We start from the raw sequence: 14646 nt of genomic DNA, 5'->3' as shown, positions 1-14646 counted from the left end.
CTTCAAGACAATGGGGAGGTTTGGCTCACAGGTTCATCTGAGAGTGAGACAAGCAGCTGGCAGAGCTGGCTGATCCAGACCTGGAGGTATTTCATAAGTACCTGTGGCCCTCCAGAGGAGGTGTTTGTATAAATAGCTCAGGATGATGTTTGAGAGTGTTCCTGTCTTCTCTGTGTGCAGGGGAGAATCAAATGCTCTGAGGACAATGACAGCATGTCTGACCTTCCTGCATTTGAAAGCCCACAGGATCTGAGGAGGGTTGTGTGATATATTCATCACAGCAAACTTGGTGATCCCCACGTGGCGCAGTTAATCTTGGCTGTTTAATTTGTGTTGTACATGTCTGCTTTGGAATTAAGACTCCACCTTTTCTTGTGCTGTTCCACTTGTAAATATAGTTCTGTCCTCCTCTGCTGGAATGAAGACTTTGCAGTCTCATTAGCAATTGATTGCACTCCCTCTCTTAGAGCAAGAAACAAGAGAATGGATTTTAGCTGCTTGCTTTAAACTCAGAGCACATACCTGGCTATAACACCACATAATGAGGTAAATAGTTGCTGGCATAAATGCTCTGGCTCCCTTTATTAAGAGAGAGTTTAAATTGACACAAGTGGAGCCCTTTTATCTTTTTACCCAGCAGGCAGCAAATGAAGTGGGTTAATACCTGGGGGGGGGGGGGGGGGCAAACTGTGTTATAAAGGGAAATTTTGATGAGGATATAAAGCTAAAAGGAAAGAGGGACTGCTAGAACAGTGAGATGAATGGCAATGAGATGAAAGAAAAACCCCAAAACTCAAAACTAGGCAGATATCTTGACAGCAAAGGCTCACTTTAAAACAGAAACTTGATGCAACACATCAAAACTCGTAAGTGTTGTGACTTCCATATAACACTCCTAGTCCTTGCTCTTTCCTCATCCGGGCTCCAAATGCCACCGAGAGGGATTACAAAAGAAAGACAAAATATAAAACTATATAGCAAAAATTCATTACTTTGCTAATGCTTCCCTCAGCTGTGACAGGAGGCAGCCCCACTGCTAAGCATCCTCTGGAAGAAAGGCCCAGTGTTCAGGAGCCTGGAGGCACAGCTTGGTGATAGTATTGTCTTGGGAACAGAGAGGGAAATTGGAAGAAGGCAGGAGAGTTGACTTGAAGGAGTTAAGTGTTGGAGAAGAGCTGATGAACATAAGGAATGAGATCTGGGCACAGACCTAAACACTGATTCAGGAGTAGTTGCAGCCCTTGGTGGTTTTACTTTTTTCTCCCAAAAGAGGATTTAGTGATGGATTAGTGTCACTGCAAGTTCCTTGCTCTGGCTTTATTAGGCAGCTTTATTTTGAAGAGGGCAGCTTTATTTTGAACTGGGGATCTCTAAGGCTGGTGTACTGTGGCAGCTTTAATTAGACAAAAGCCTCCAGGTACGTGTGTCAGTTATTTCCCAGCCTGAACTCTTCACCCGTACTGGAGTCTTTCTATTGATTGCCAAAAAGAAATATCTGAGACTTAATAGGTGGGGTTATGGTAGGGGCAACTGTCCCTGAAAAACTACTGTCTCAAAGTGCAGCGGGAACCGTTCTCTGGGATGGAGGGGATGAGAGAGCCGAGTGACCCTCTCGGGGGGGTCCACCCAGGGGACTCAGAGCAGTGTGGTACCGGATTAGAGGGGCCCTGTGTGCTCCCAGAGCAGGAGCAGTTGGTGGCAGAGCTCTGCCGTGGTAGCAGATGCCCACTAGATGACGGTGCTGTCCCACAGACTCGCTCCCTGGGCTGGGAACCGGCTCTTCTGGGGACGGGCAGGCTCTGCTAAAGGAAGAGCAATAACCATCACCTCCACCCTCCTTGGGGTTCTTGTTCTGTTTTTATATTCCCCTCTGAAATGAGAGACAGTTTTCACAGCAAACACTAAACAGGAGGGTGCTTGTTTTCGGTTCCTTCATTGTGTTTAATTTGGGATGCCGAGCCTGCATCACTTCAGAGAAATGAGGGTGCCAAAGTTGAGGCACCAGTGCTGAGGACGTATTTTGGGTGCCTTCACTGAGTTTCATTATTAGTAATTATACCAGGTGTTTGAACCATGAAAACTTGTTTGGAATAACATGCAATGCTCCCTGCATATAAAGATGTTTAGTACATAGCTCTGTCTTCATGGTGGCCCTCAGCCATCTCCTTTGATGGGCAAGTATGAGACAAGGTACCCCCTGTTTATTATTGCCTGTCAGCAGCTCATTGCAAACCCAAGGTTTTGGGTTGTTTATGCTATTTGGCTACTTCTTAACTGTGTCTGTGGGAACAATCTCCTATAGGCTCTCAGCACTTTGTGTCAGATCATCCAATGTTGTATCTTCTCTCCTCAGCATCAGTGTGGTTACAGTTGGGATTCCTCAGCTGTTGCAGGAAAAACAGTAGTCCAGAAAAACATTCCTGTTTCTCTTGAGATCTCTAAATCCCCTGGCAGTGTTGCAGGGCTTTTGGTGTGTTAATTCAATTTACAACCACAATAAGGCACCAGCAAGTTTTAAGAGGGTTGTAAAGTATTCTTTCTACAACTGGGTCTTTGTAGAGATCCCACTGCAGGGATTTGGCAGGGTTTGCTCAAGAGACTATTTTGGTTTTTTTTAGTCATTAGTATTAATCAGGAAGAGAGTGCTGAATTTCATAGCTCGGTGTTTCCTCTACATGATACCCTCCCCACCAGGCTGGATAACACGCTGATTAACATGGAGTGATGAAATGGAAGCTCGAGCAGGACAATCCTTCCAGGGTATCTGCTGGCAGGACTTCCCTCCAGCTCCAGCCAGATGGGCTGAGTGGATATCACAGTTCGGGCTCGCAAACAAACCCGACTCCATCTGGCTCAGAGATGGATTTCATTCCCAGCTAACGTAATTCTCACACCAATCTCCCTTTCTGTGATCCATCCTTCTCTTGGGTGTGCACACGCTCTTTCTTTCACTGACTTGGGAGTAGTAGAAGAGTTTTGCTGGAAAGCCCCATCCTGCCCCTGCTCCCCCTGGTCAGGACTTCCCTGTGGCCCCAGGGCTGGAGGGAAGGCAGAGTTTGTGCTGCCCACGAATCCCTTGCAGCTCAAAGCCTTTTGTTTTGCCGATTTTTCTAACAGGAGCCTGACTTTAAAAATCTTATTTTATTTTTTTTTTGGTTCTTCTTTCATCGTTAAAGTGTTGCCACAGGAGGATTAACTTGAACTGGGCACAGCCTGCCTTTTGCTGAAGTCCAAGTGAACCAAATTAAAGGGGATTCACCCCAATATATACGAGTAGAGTGGGCAGTGGGAATGAGCCTGGAGTTAAGAGTTTGCACAATTAACTTTTCCAGCAGTAGAGCCATAACCCTAAAGAGGTGCCAATACCTTCAGAGACAGAAAAGCAGCTTTTTCTTCAGTAAAGCTGGTCCTGGCTATGTTGACTGCCTCCTTTGGGCTTTTACTCAAATCTCTTATTTCATACAGCCTTTTGTTTATATCATTTTTTTCCCCTCATTTGTTCCCTGCAGCATTAAATATTTACCTCTTGTTCAGCTGAGAGCACAATTTGGGCATGCTGGGACTCATGTCAAACTTCTAAATTGCCACTGGTGAAACAGCTCTGGCATTAAAACACAATGCCTTGCATCTGTTTGTGGCTATCTGTAGCCTTTTAATTATCTGGCTAACATATTCCATGGGAGAGAGCTGGTCTGCCTGGAGCAAGGTTAAAAATTATTTGGTGTTCTGTCTTGAAGCAGCAGATTCCAGAATGGAGAAATGGAATGCACTGTTATGACCTCAGCTTCTCAGCTCATACACTGGATCCATCAACTGGCACTGGTAGTGCCCCTGGTCTAACTCAGCATGTATTTAATGAAATGCCATATAAATTATTTAAGATTGATTTTAATTAAAGCCAGACCTCTGACAAGGCAGAAGTCATATGTACTGTATGAGCTAGATGGAAGCTACTTGTGGATTCATCGCTATGTTTTGCTCAGTACCCCTTAGTTCAGCTGAGCCCCCATCTGCATCAACTTGGGAAGAGAAAATGCAACAAAATTCTTCTCAAATTTGCTTCTAAGCTCAGTCATGTTCCTTCTGAAGCCAACAGGAGCTCTGTCCCTGCTCTCAGCACCCTGGTGCTCGTGGCCTTCTGGCTTCCCTGTGACACCTGCTGTTTGCTGGCTGGAGCAGGGTGTGCCTGCTGCTCCACCTCCGCAGTTCCTGCTCCAGAGACTTGTGCTCTTGGGTTTACTTCCTTGATGCTTTCCCTGATAAATATCTCTGTTCTCCTCTGGCTAGAAATCCTCAGTTTCTGTGAGAGCAGACAGACCTACTTCCTTCATTCCAAGTGGGAATTCTCGGAAGGAAGGTACTTCTGTTCCACTGCTGAGGGAGGGCATCCCTATCTGTGACAGTGTGGATTGTGGCTTGGGATCTGTGCACATCTCTACCAGAGGATAATTTTGGAGTTTATTTCCAAACAGTTTGCTTTGACATGCTTCATGCAAAGGTCAGTGTTAGCTCCCAGAAAACCGGGGCTTTGGTCTTTGTAGTACCAGCTCTGGATCTCAGAACAGCACTTGACTTCCCAGGGGATCCAGTAATGTCCTAATGCTGGCAGAGGTAGAAGATGGCAGGATATCTCTGCAGGCATCTCTTGCAGTGCTCCCTGGTGTAGGCAGCACTTGTATAACCCTTTGGACCTCTGGGAAGTTTCCAAAGCAGCTGCAGAGGTGGGAGAAGGTTTGGGGCTGTGTCTGTTCCCTGAGGAGCCAGCACCTCGTTCCCCTGCTGGTGTTTGCTGTGTGGCTGTTCCCTTTTCCACTGGAGTAGGGAACGTGTTCTTGCAGTGACCTGACAGAATCAATCACTGCGTTTGAAGGAGTAATATATATATTTATGTAACACAGAGAAAAGCATTTCAGTTCAAAGCTTAGCATAAATAATACATTAGGTTTCCTGCCTAAGCTGTGGTTTACCATCATGCTGAGACACAAATGTAAGAGGGGGGGAAAAAAAACCCCTATTATACAGAGCTCAGCAGGCTTCTGTCTTGTTACTTATACATAAACTGAGGGTAAGTTGCCCCTCTATTGACATTATGAGGTGATTAGCATGTTGTTTAACATCAATTATGCATGTTCCATGTTTACAGGCATGTTAAATTATGCAAGCTGTAGTCTTTAGACTTTTTATTTAATTTGTTAAGAGGGGGGGGAAAAAAGCCAAGAGCAAAACAAAGCTTTTTAGTTTGATGGCCTTCCCTCCCTTTCCCATTTGCACCCTGGCTTTTATAGTCTGAGCAAGGGAAGTAAATGAGAAGCTCCCCCATTTCTCTTTGTCATTCTCCATCATTTGGGGACACGTGGTGTGGATGGCACCCGAGATCAGTGGCAGTTGCAACAGCAAAAGGTCCCTCTGGAAAATGTATCTTGTAGCAAAATAAAGGCACCTGGGAGGCAAGTTTTTTCTCTCCTTTTCTTTACAGTAAGTGTTGTTTTGGGGGAAAAAAAAAAGAGCATAGATGGTTCCAGAAATGGTTGCTTAACAACACTCACCTCGAGTACCAGGCACAGGCTGGATCTTCCCTTTCTAGGGCAGGCAGGTTCAGTGTTTTGAAGCGTGGAATACTTGGAACTTAAATATGGTGTCAAGCACTCGAGCCCTGTGCTGTATTTAATGATTCTCTCTCAGTTCTTTCATGAGTACCTTCCTGCAGGTATTGTCAGGAATGCCAAGATGCAGCGTTGTGGGCTGACACTTTAACCTTGCTGTGCTTAGATCTGCTGAAGTGGGCACCTGACCTGTCCTCCAGTACATGGCTGCTTTTGAGCTGTTGTATATGTTTCCTTGATGATGAAGGGATATTTGCTGGTCATCCTGGCGTTTCATCTGCAGGGAGAGGAATGCTCACTTCCTAGAAAAACATGTTGGTCTGCAGATTCCCAGAAGGAGTGTTTTTTCTTTTCAGCTCTTTACTCCAACTGACTGTCTGTCAACTTTCCAAAAGACAAGTTTGGAAAGAGACTGGAGTGGGGGTAAATGCAGAGCCCAAAAGAATCCATCCTCCATGGCTTCTCATAGTCATAAAGCACAAAATACCCCCCTGCACAAATTTAAGACTTGAGGTAAAAATCACTGTGCGTAAGAAGAGAGCAGGAGTGCCTGAAGGCAGGCTGAAGGTCGTAGGTCCCTGCAGTAGCAGAAGCTTAGCGAGATGGAATTCTCAGCTGAGGACCTAAGAAGAGAAACACATCCTCTGTTATGAAAAATCACCAAAGGGCAGGAAAATGCACAAAATTTGGTGATGTGTTTTAACCCTTAGTGTGCAGTGCATGCACCCTGCTTCATGGTGTTGGGGTGCTTGTGTGTGATGCTTCTGTGAAACAAGAGCTTTATGTACATTCTCTTCAAACCCTAGCCAAAAAAAAACCTGACAAGTACAGTGCTGTGAAGACATAATGTGGTGGCTACAGGCAGACAGCACTGCCTGTGGGACCAGTGGTTTGAGCAGGAGATACCTGGCTGCTGCTCTCTTCAGCTAACTCAAGTTCCCAAAGCCATCCCAAGAACATAAAAATAAGCTGTGGGTTTGCATCCTGTGCTTATTGCAGTCACAAAGCAGCCCTTGCAGCTGGATCTTGCTCCTGAGGCTTTATACGACTGCTGAGCTGCTGCCCAGAGTGTGGCAGGGCTGGTTTCAGACCCCAGGAACCAGGGACATGTCAGTATGAGGCTCTTTGTTACTGTTACGGACACTAATGATTTTTCTTTTTCTTTTTAAAGAGGTGGAGGAACCATTTTATTCACGGCCAACCCCAGGACCTTTATGTAACATGCAGCTCCCCAAGGCACTAATACCAAACAGGAGGGTTGGGCAGTGCAGTCAAATTGCTTACTCAATATTTCAATATTGCATGTTTTTGGCAGACAGATGAAAAGGAACGTGATGCTAACAGCCTGCTTTACAATCAGCATTAAAATCCACAGTAGCAATGGGTCAAAAATGGAGTCCTTGTGCACACAAAGAGTTCGTAATCTCCAGACAATCTGTGTAGCACCGGGGAGAGATGATGTGGTGCAGGCTGTGGTTCAGTGAGGAGAAGCCTGAGTGTCCAACACGATTCATCATGCTCAACAGATATTAAATGGGGAGCAGGATCAGCAGTGAAGCAGCTTCAGAATCTCATTTTACAGCATCGTGGCAGCAGCTCCTGACAGGCTGTGCAGTCAGCAAACATACACCTGTCTGGGTAACAGCTCGAGAGAGAGGGATGCACACACAGAACATGCACACACATCTCAGAAACAGATGGGCAGGCTCATAAAGTAAGTTTATGGAAAGGCAAGATTAAGCTGGAGAGGCAACAAAATGCTCCAGGAACTTAAATGAGAAATATATGTTGGCAATGGGACAGTGCTTAGAAAGAAGAGAAAAATCAATTATTGTTTAGCTGCAGTAGAGGATATGGATCATTTAGCAAGGGCTTGTAGAAAATATCCCAAGAATAGTAACACTGCTTCCAAGGACCTTGAATAAGCCAGTTATTCCATGAGTTACAGTTCCCAGTGACATACACCACCTGCCACGTTGTGCAGAGGGTGAACCAAATTGGAGAGGGATTAAAATATACCAGAGTTTATTTTACTAAGTGAGATGCCGACAGTGAGGCATGGAGATCTAGGATCCTGGAATTTGTACTGTATCCCCCCTGTTTTGCAAATGATTTTAAATACGAAACAGCTTTTTGAGGAAAAAAGTCTTATTTTATGAGAGCTGCGTCTTCAAGACACACTTCTGTGACATCTATAAATCAATTGCTGGTAATTTTAGTGTATTGAGCAAAGTTTGGAGCTTTCATTTTTCAGAGGAAGTGAGAGTTCAAGTGATTTTAGGTTGTGATCTGTACCAATAAGTACCACCTACCTGCATGATGTTCTTGACATGTCTGTCACAGAGGCTCTTTACCCTCGATTGTGTTTATATCACCTTGAACCTCTTCATTAGAACTGGACTGTGAGGGACTCAGGAAGTTTTACACGCTGTAGGACTGTGCAGGGTCTCTCTTATTCAACACCACCCCAGTGCTGCTGCTGTAGAAGCAAATAAGAGCTGTAATGGTGCAGAATTACTGCTGTGAATGACCCGTGGGGATGTGTTTGGGTGGTGTGTGCAAACCAGATTATCAGAGGACAAGAAACTTTCGAGATTTTCACACTGCTCTGAGAAAAGCACATCTTAAACTTGAGTCAAGTGTTTGTGAAGTAAAAGAAAAAAAACCTCGAGTCTGTGTGCTTTTGATAAGCAGCAAGATTTCTTTATTTTTGTCTGTGTCCCTTGACTGAATTTGTTTTGGAAATTTGTGTCTATGGAACTGAAAATATCAGTGGTAGCCCAGCCTCTGCTTTATGTTAAACTGTTCAAATAGTAGAACTCTGTTTTCAGTTTGCTCCCCAAGAGTGTTGTGCTGCTCTCTAGTCCTTTCAGCTCCTCACTCCTACCTGAGCTGACAGAAGTCAGTTCTCTTTCTCCAGTCTCTTTTCATGCATTTGCTTTTGACCAGAGCCCTGCAGGACATCATCCAAGTCACTCAGTGAGTTGTGAGTCTCTGTACCTTCTCACACTGCTACATTTTTATCAAATACTGTAGATGCTGATTATCTGTGTTCTTACAGAATTGGGCAATAGCATTTTGCTAGCAACAAATTCCCACGTGCACCTGGAGAAAAGGAGCACATCCAGGCAAGGTTTTGCCTGATCCAGGTTATAAATCAAAAATAGGCTTATTGAAGTGGTTAACCAGTTCTTCATGGAATACTGGTGGGAGTGCTGCGTGATGTTCCATCTCAGCAGGATGTCACACAGCATTTACACTTGAAGTTTATCATCTGTGGTCATGAGACTGTTTCCACTCAAAATAATCTTGCAACATAGTAAAGAACGTTATGTTAACATTTATGATGTTTTTGGAGACGTGCCTGAGCCTCTGAGGTGCAAATGCTGTGGATTCTGGGACAAGAGGTCCTTATTTGATATTTAAATTCATAGTTATAAAAATGTTTTCTCCTGGTTTTTAATATAGTTCCTAGTTTGGTTTCAAACTTTAAAATTCAGATTTGATCCATGTACAAATGTGGTTATGTAGGAATACATGTGTACCTGTGGAGGGCACGTAAGAATGTCCATCATAATGTCTCTGTAGCTGTTCACTGGAGAACCATGACAACTGCACTACTAAATGACATAGTGAGAACTTGCTTTGGTTTTATTTCCAGTGTCTGCATAAGTTACCCTGTGTATTTACATTTTAATGGTGCATCTCTTACTTTGCTGCCCCCTTTTCCAAGCATTTAACCTCCCTCAGATTCTGCTCCAGTAAGACTTTGTTCCTGGTTGATCTGCCTTTGCTCAAAGGCACCTCTGCTCTGAGAAAAACCTCCCAATAAAGCAAGAAGCAGAGGAGTTGGATTTAGGTATTACTGAGAGCAAAAGGTGCTTCAGAGTGATAAATGTATGGGGGTTTTTTTGTGGCTCTCATGTTTTCTAATTGACATTTACCAAATGTCTTTGCACTCAATCCAGACTTTTTAAACTGCCTTTCTCTAATCTGTAGTTTTTGGTTACTGGATTGTGAGCTATTCAAGAACTTTTCAGTAATTGTTGGTAGAACTGAAGGGGAAACGGAGACAAAGAAAAGGGGCAGAATCAGAGGGTTGAATGAAAATTATCAGTGTGTTGGGGCTGTATGGCTGAGGATCATGGCTCAAGGTCATCCAGAATGAATGAAACCTCTGGCTTGTCTCTTCAAGACTTAAATGGATCTGTATTTGAAGATGCAGCCATAGCTTTTTCAGGTGTGTGAGTGTGTGGTGATGCTTCATTCAGGAGAGTAGGGGGTCACTGTAGTACAGATTTATGGTATAACACAGCTGCTGGCTCCTGTTTACCCTTACCTAATTCAGTGTAAAATGCACTTTCTACTGCTGATCAGTCCTGTTTAACCTTTCCTATATAACACATGCTGCTTCAAATTAGGAACAATGTAATATAGTGAGAAGTTCTCTAGCCTAAGGATGAGCCAAGATCCCTTTGGGGACTCATCTCCACAATTGCTCTTTGTCTTTGAAGTACAAGTAGTGCTGATTTCTGAGATCTCAAAGAAATGGGAGTCAGGAAATTTTAAGGAGAGGCTGTTTCTGCTTATGGCTCACAAGAAATTCTGCCTCTGAATGTGTTGTGTCTTGACTGGAGCAGAGAAAGAGGCAGCTGGTTTTTGAGTGTACACTGGTCACAGTGACTCTCTTAACAGCAGTGGGACTGAAAGCAGTTCCTGCAGATCCATTCCTATGCCCAGCCCTAGAGTGTCTCTCTTGTATGGGTCTGCTCTGCCAGGAAGGAGCAAAACCTGTATCTTAATTTGTTTAATATACCCCAAAACACAGGTGACTCCTTTGTAAAAAACATATAAAAATTCGAGTATAGAACAACGAAAGTAAGCAGTAGGCCAAGTTCGAAGTGTTCTTGATGAAAACACAGGAGAGTTGATCTACGAGTACGATATTGCTGGGTTTCTCCTCAGACAGCAAAATACACCACTGAGTTCCTGTTTTAGAGCTTTCTCCCATTTCCTCTGTTCTCTGTGAGGTAATTGCCATCTGTAGCATGCAGCAATAGACTTTGCCTCCCAGTGGATTATCCTTAGGCAAGACAAATTTTAACTGTCTCATTTTTGAGTCTCACACACTGTAGTATTGCTCCCTGCTGTAAAATGGCTCCTGGCTTAGCTTTGCATGTCATTGTTTCCTTGCTGTTCCGACGTCCTTGGGATCTGCTGCTGATTCCTCAAGACGGTGTGAGAAGGAAAACCATGCCTTGCATGTGGAGTCTCTGCTGTTCTTTTTGTTTGCGCTGCTGACACTCTGATTGTTGAAACCTGCCTTGAATCTTGTGTGGGCACTTGGTGAGTGTGTGTGACATGTGCCTGTTGTGATCCCACCAGACCTGCCCAGGTTTTGTTCCACACCCGTGACTGAATCCTCACCCAGGGAGCTGTTGTTGTGTCACTGTGAGTGACCACTTGTATACTGATATAAAACCGTGTGAATTATGCCAGAATAAACCGAGTTAGGGCCTTAGTGAATCTGACCTTTGTGGCTTGGTGGCCTGAGGGAACAGCAGCTGAGCTCCTACAGGTATCTCAGTAGTCACCACAATTTTCCATTCCCTTTTTCTTTGGGAGAGAGGGAAGGGGAGTCTGAGGCTATTTGAAAAATGAAGCCTATAGGAGAAACAAACAAACTGCCTGCTTTGGTATTAGAGTCATCAATCTTGGTCAGGCATTATTGCCAAAGGAGAACTGGGCTGGAGAAATATGCCTGTCAGTATTCAATCATTACGTCCATTAGATACTGGTCGGTGTTGATACATATTAAATAAAGAAGTGTGAGTTGTAGCTGCTCCAGTTTTCTCTGTGTGGAACACCCAATACAGTGATAACAGGCTCTCAGCAGCTTATTTATTTATGTGTACATGGAAGGGGGGGTTGGCAGCTGGACAGACTTTAACACTGCAAAGATGGAATTTGGTCGTGTGCCAGGAGATCTACAGTCACAACCAACACCTTCTGAAGGATTCAGCTGGGGAAGAACTGAGGCCAGTAGAAGCATTTGCCAAGTTGCAGGAGCAATATTTTTTTTCATATTAAGGAGAGAAACAGTGATGAATCCTGTTGCCTTAGAAGTCAATTGGAGGCTTAGAAACTCATAGGAGGAAGTTAATAGCTATTGATAAAGCTCCATAGGAATTACACCTGCAGATTTGAGCTTGAAGGGAATGATGATGCCACAGATGTAGTGGGAGCCAGGATGGGATTGGTCTAAGCAAGAAAAGAACCAAGTTAATGGGCTCAGCTCTCTTTTGCTCTGAAACTCTTAGAGCAATGGGAACAAAGAGTGCCAGCAGTCGCCGTTACGTGACGGTGCAGAGCAGCAAGCAGGGCCAGCAGTGACAGGAGAGAAGGCTGCAAGCTGAATTGCATGTACCCAGGGTGGACTTGCTTTCCCACCAACAAAGCAAATTTTATAATAATGTGGTGACTGCTCCAAAGAAATGTCGTTCTGGCATCTGCATTGTAGCCAGTTTAGAAATAGATACAGAGACGCAGGAATCTGTGTTTGCCAGCAGAATTGCTCCCTTCCAGGGAACACAGCTCTCATTGGTGATAGATACAGCAAAGGTGACCTGCCTCCTTCACAGCATGTTGCAAGGCTTTAAAAGTGCAGTATTGCCTTTCAAAAGCTTCCCATGGCTTCCTTGATGCTGCAGCTCAGGGTGATAGGAATCCTTGGCTAGAGAAAGGCAAAGGTCTGAGCACAGCTGTTCCTCTCCATCGAGCAGACTGAAAACGCTGCAGTTAAAAAGCAAAACTTTCCTTTTGAAAAATGGAAGAAAACATTTCTGAAGTCCTGATCGCCCTGAACAGAAATACCTCATTCCTGCAGAGCCAGGTGGAAGCTGTGCTTTGAAGCCTTGTGCTTCTTTCTCTCTTACAGACTGCAGTTCTCTCATCGTGTTGTGTCTCAGCCCAGCCAAGGGCTGAAGAAATCAAAGTAGGGATGGGATCCTGCACAGCAAAAGCAGCACATCCTCAGACAGAGCCAGGCAGTACATACCTTAAAGTGAGGCTTTTCTATTAACATCAGCAGTGTCCCTGTCTCTCATCATGACACGGTGGGGCATCACTAGGCAGCTGTGTCTCAGGAGCTGGGTGTCTCAGTGTGGAGCTCTTCAGTGCTCAGGATCCCAATTTGATTTCAGCAGATTCTCCATCTAGGTTGGCAGGGTCTCACTAAAAGTGACAGTGCAGTGGATGTTAGTTGTGCAAATGAATTTACTGAGCAACAACTGTGCTAGCCACATTTTGTTACTCTGAACTTCAATCTTCTTTTAAAAGGCTGTTTTCTCGAGCCCAGCAATGTTCGTGATTCTTCCATGCTCACTTTGTTGCTGTACCTCAATGTAGCTCTCCCTTCATTTGTTTTCATATCCTATGGCACATTAAGCTTCATTTGTCAGACCTAAAATGTACATATAGCAGGTGATAACACTGTTACCCAACAACACACTCTCTGCTGTTCCCACTGACCAGCAGGAGCATTGGTTCCTCCATTACTTGTGCATTCTGTGTAAAGGCTAATGTACCTCTTCACCTAAAACCATGTTCTAACATTAAAAAAAAAAAATTCTGTTTCACAAAGCACAATTTTCCCTCTTTAATCTGGTTTATAGTACGGCTTTTATTCTTCTTTCTACTTTCCATTCCATAGTTTGGGAGCTTTGCAAACAGACAGAATTAGTTTACTCTGACAAAGGGGAGGTTTGGAAATGCCTCTGAAGACTGAACTGGGGACAATTTCATTCCACACAAGTGTGTTTTGACTGTACTTCCTGACAGTGGGGTGTCAGGGAAGCCTAAGCCAAAACTGGTTATTAGAACTGTATTTCCCTACTGCAAGTCTGTCAAGGAGATACCAGATGTGTTCACTTCTACTGTTAATGGTCCTCATGTTCGGCCCTTAGCAGCAATAGAACCATATAGGTTGTGAACATGATGGGGTGGGGCCAAGGATGCTGTTACTTTGTTCTTATTTTTGCCCTGCACACCCCCACAGAGCCAGGCACAATTTGCTCTTTGATCTCTGTAAAACATCCTGAGATCGCAGGATGGAAATTTCTCCGGTGCACTTTACCACTGTCTCCCTTATTTTCCCCGATTTCAGAAAGCCTTCATCATGTAAACCCCCTATCTGCAATAAATGAGAATAAGCAGGAGATTTTGATACATACTGGGGGTGGGCTGACCCTCAGCCAGTTGCCTGCTCGGCTGTTCCCTCGCTCCCTGTCAGCAGGACCGTGGTAGGGAGAAAATAAGATAGAAAATCTTCTGGATCGAGACAAATGGTAGTTACAGCCATGGACAAAAATTGCTAGTTACAATAGGTTTAGTTAGTGGTAAACAAATAAATTACAGCAATACTCGCAGGGAGTGGAGTGTTTCTCCTCCGTTCTCCCGGCTCTGCTGCTCCATCCTGTGAGATGCTCGAATTGGACAACTGTTACAGACTCTCTTTGGATCAGGCTCCCCAACAGCAATCAAGGGATCTTTGGATACTGAAGAAACAACTTCTGCCTGCACTCAGCGCCAAGCACTGTTTAAGTGACAGCTGGAAGGAAGCGCTAAGTCCGAGTGCGTAAACTCCTCAGGCCCCTGGGAATCCGTTTCATATCTCCTTCCAGTTCCATTTCAGAACGCACGGCTCAAATTTCTCATGTTGTCCTCGAGATCAGAGTGGAAGAGTCCGTCTCCTCTGATTCGAGGCAGTGCAGGCTGATTTGTCAGGCTCCCTCCCTGCCGGGGGTTGTTCTCCAGCTGTCAGACGCCGCAAATGCCAAGCGCTGCCCGCGCCGAGCGTCGGGAAGGACAGGCACGGAGGCTCCTGCTGTCAATACCACTCAGTGTCCTACAGTGCTTCTCTGACGTGCTGGAGTTGTGCTGATACTTGAGGTAAATCCCATTCTGCCCACGGTGGGGATTTATGATCCATCAGACTCGAGTGACTTGCGCCGTCAGGAAGGTGAACGGTCTTTACTGACTGAAA

This window comes from Pipra filicauda, unplaced genomic scaffold, assembly GCF_003945595.2.
Source record: "Pipra filicauda isolate LSUMZ 115617 unplaced genomic scaffold, ASM394559v2 scaffold14_size4853619_pilon, whole genome shotgun sequence".
Classification (NCBI taxonomy): Eukaryota; Metazoa; Chordata; class Aves; order Passeriformes; family Pipridae; genus Pipra; species Pipra filicauda.
The sequence above is the reverse complement of the archived record's forward strand: the minus strand, read 5'-3'. Positions refer to the sequence as shown.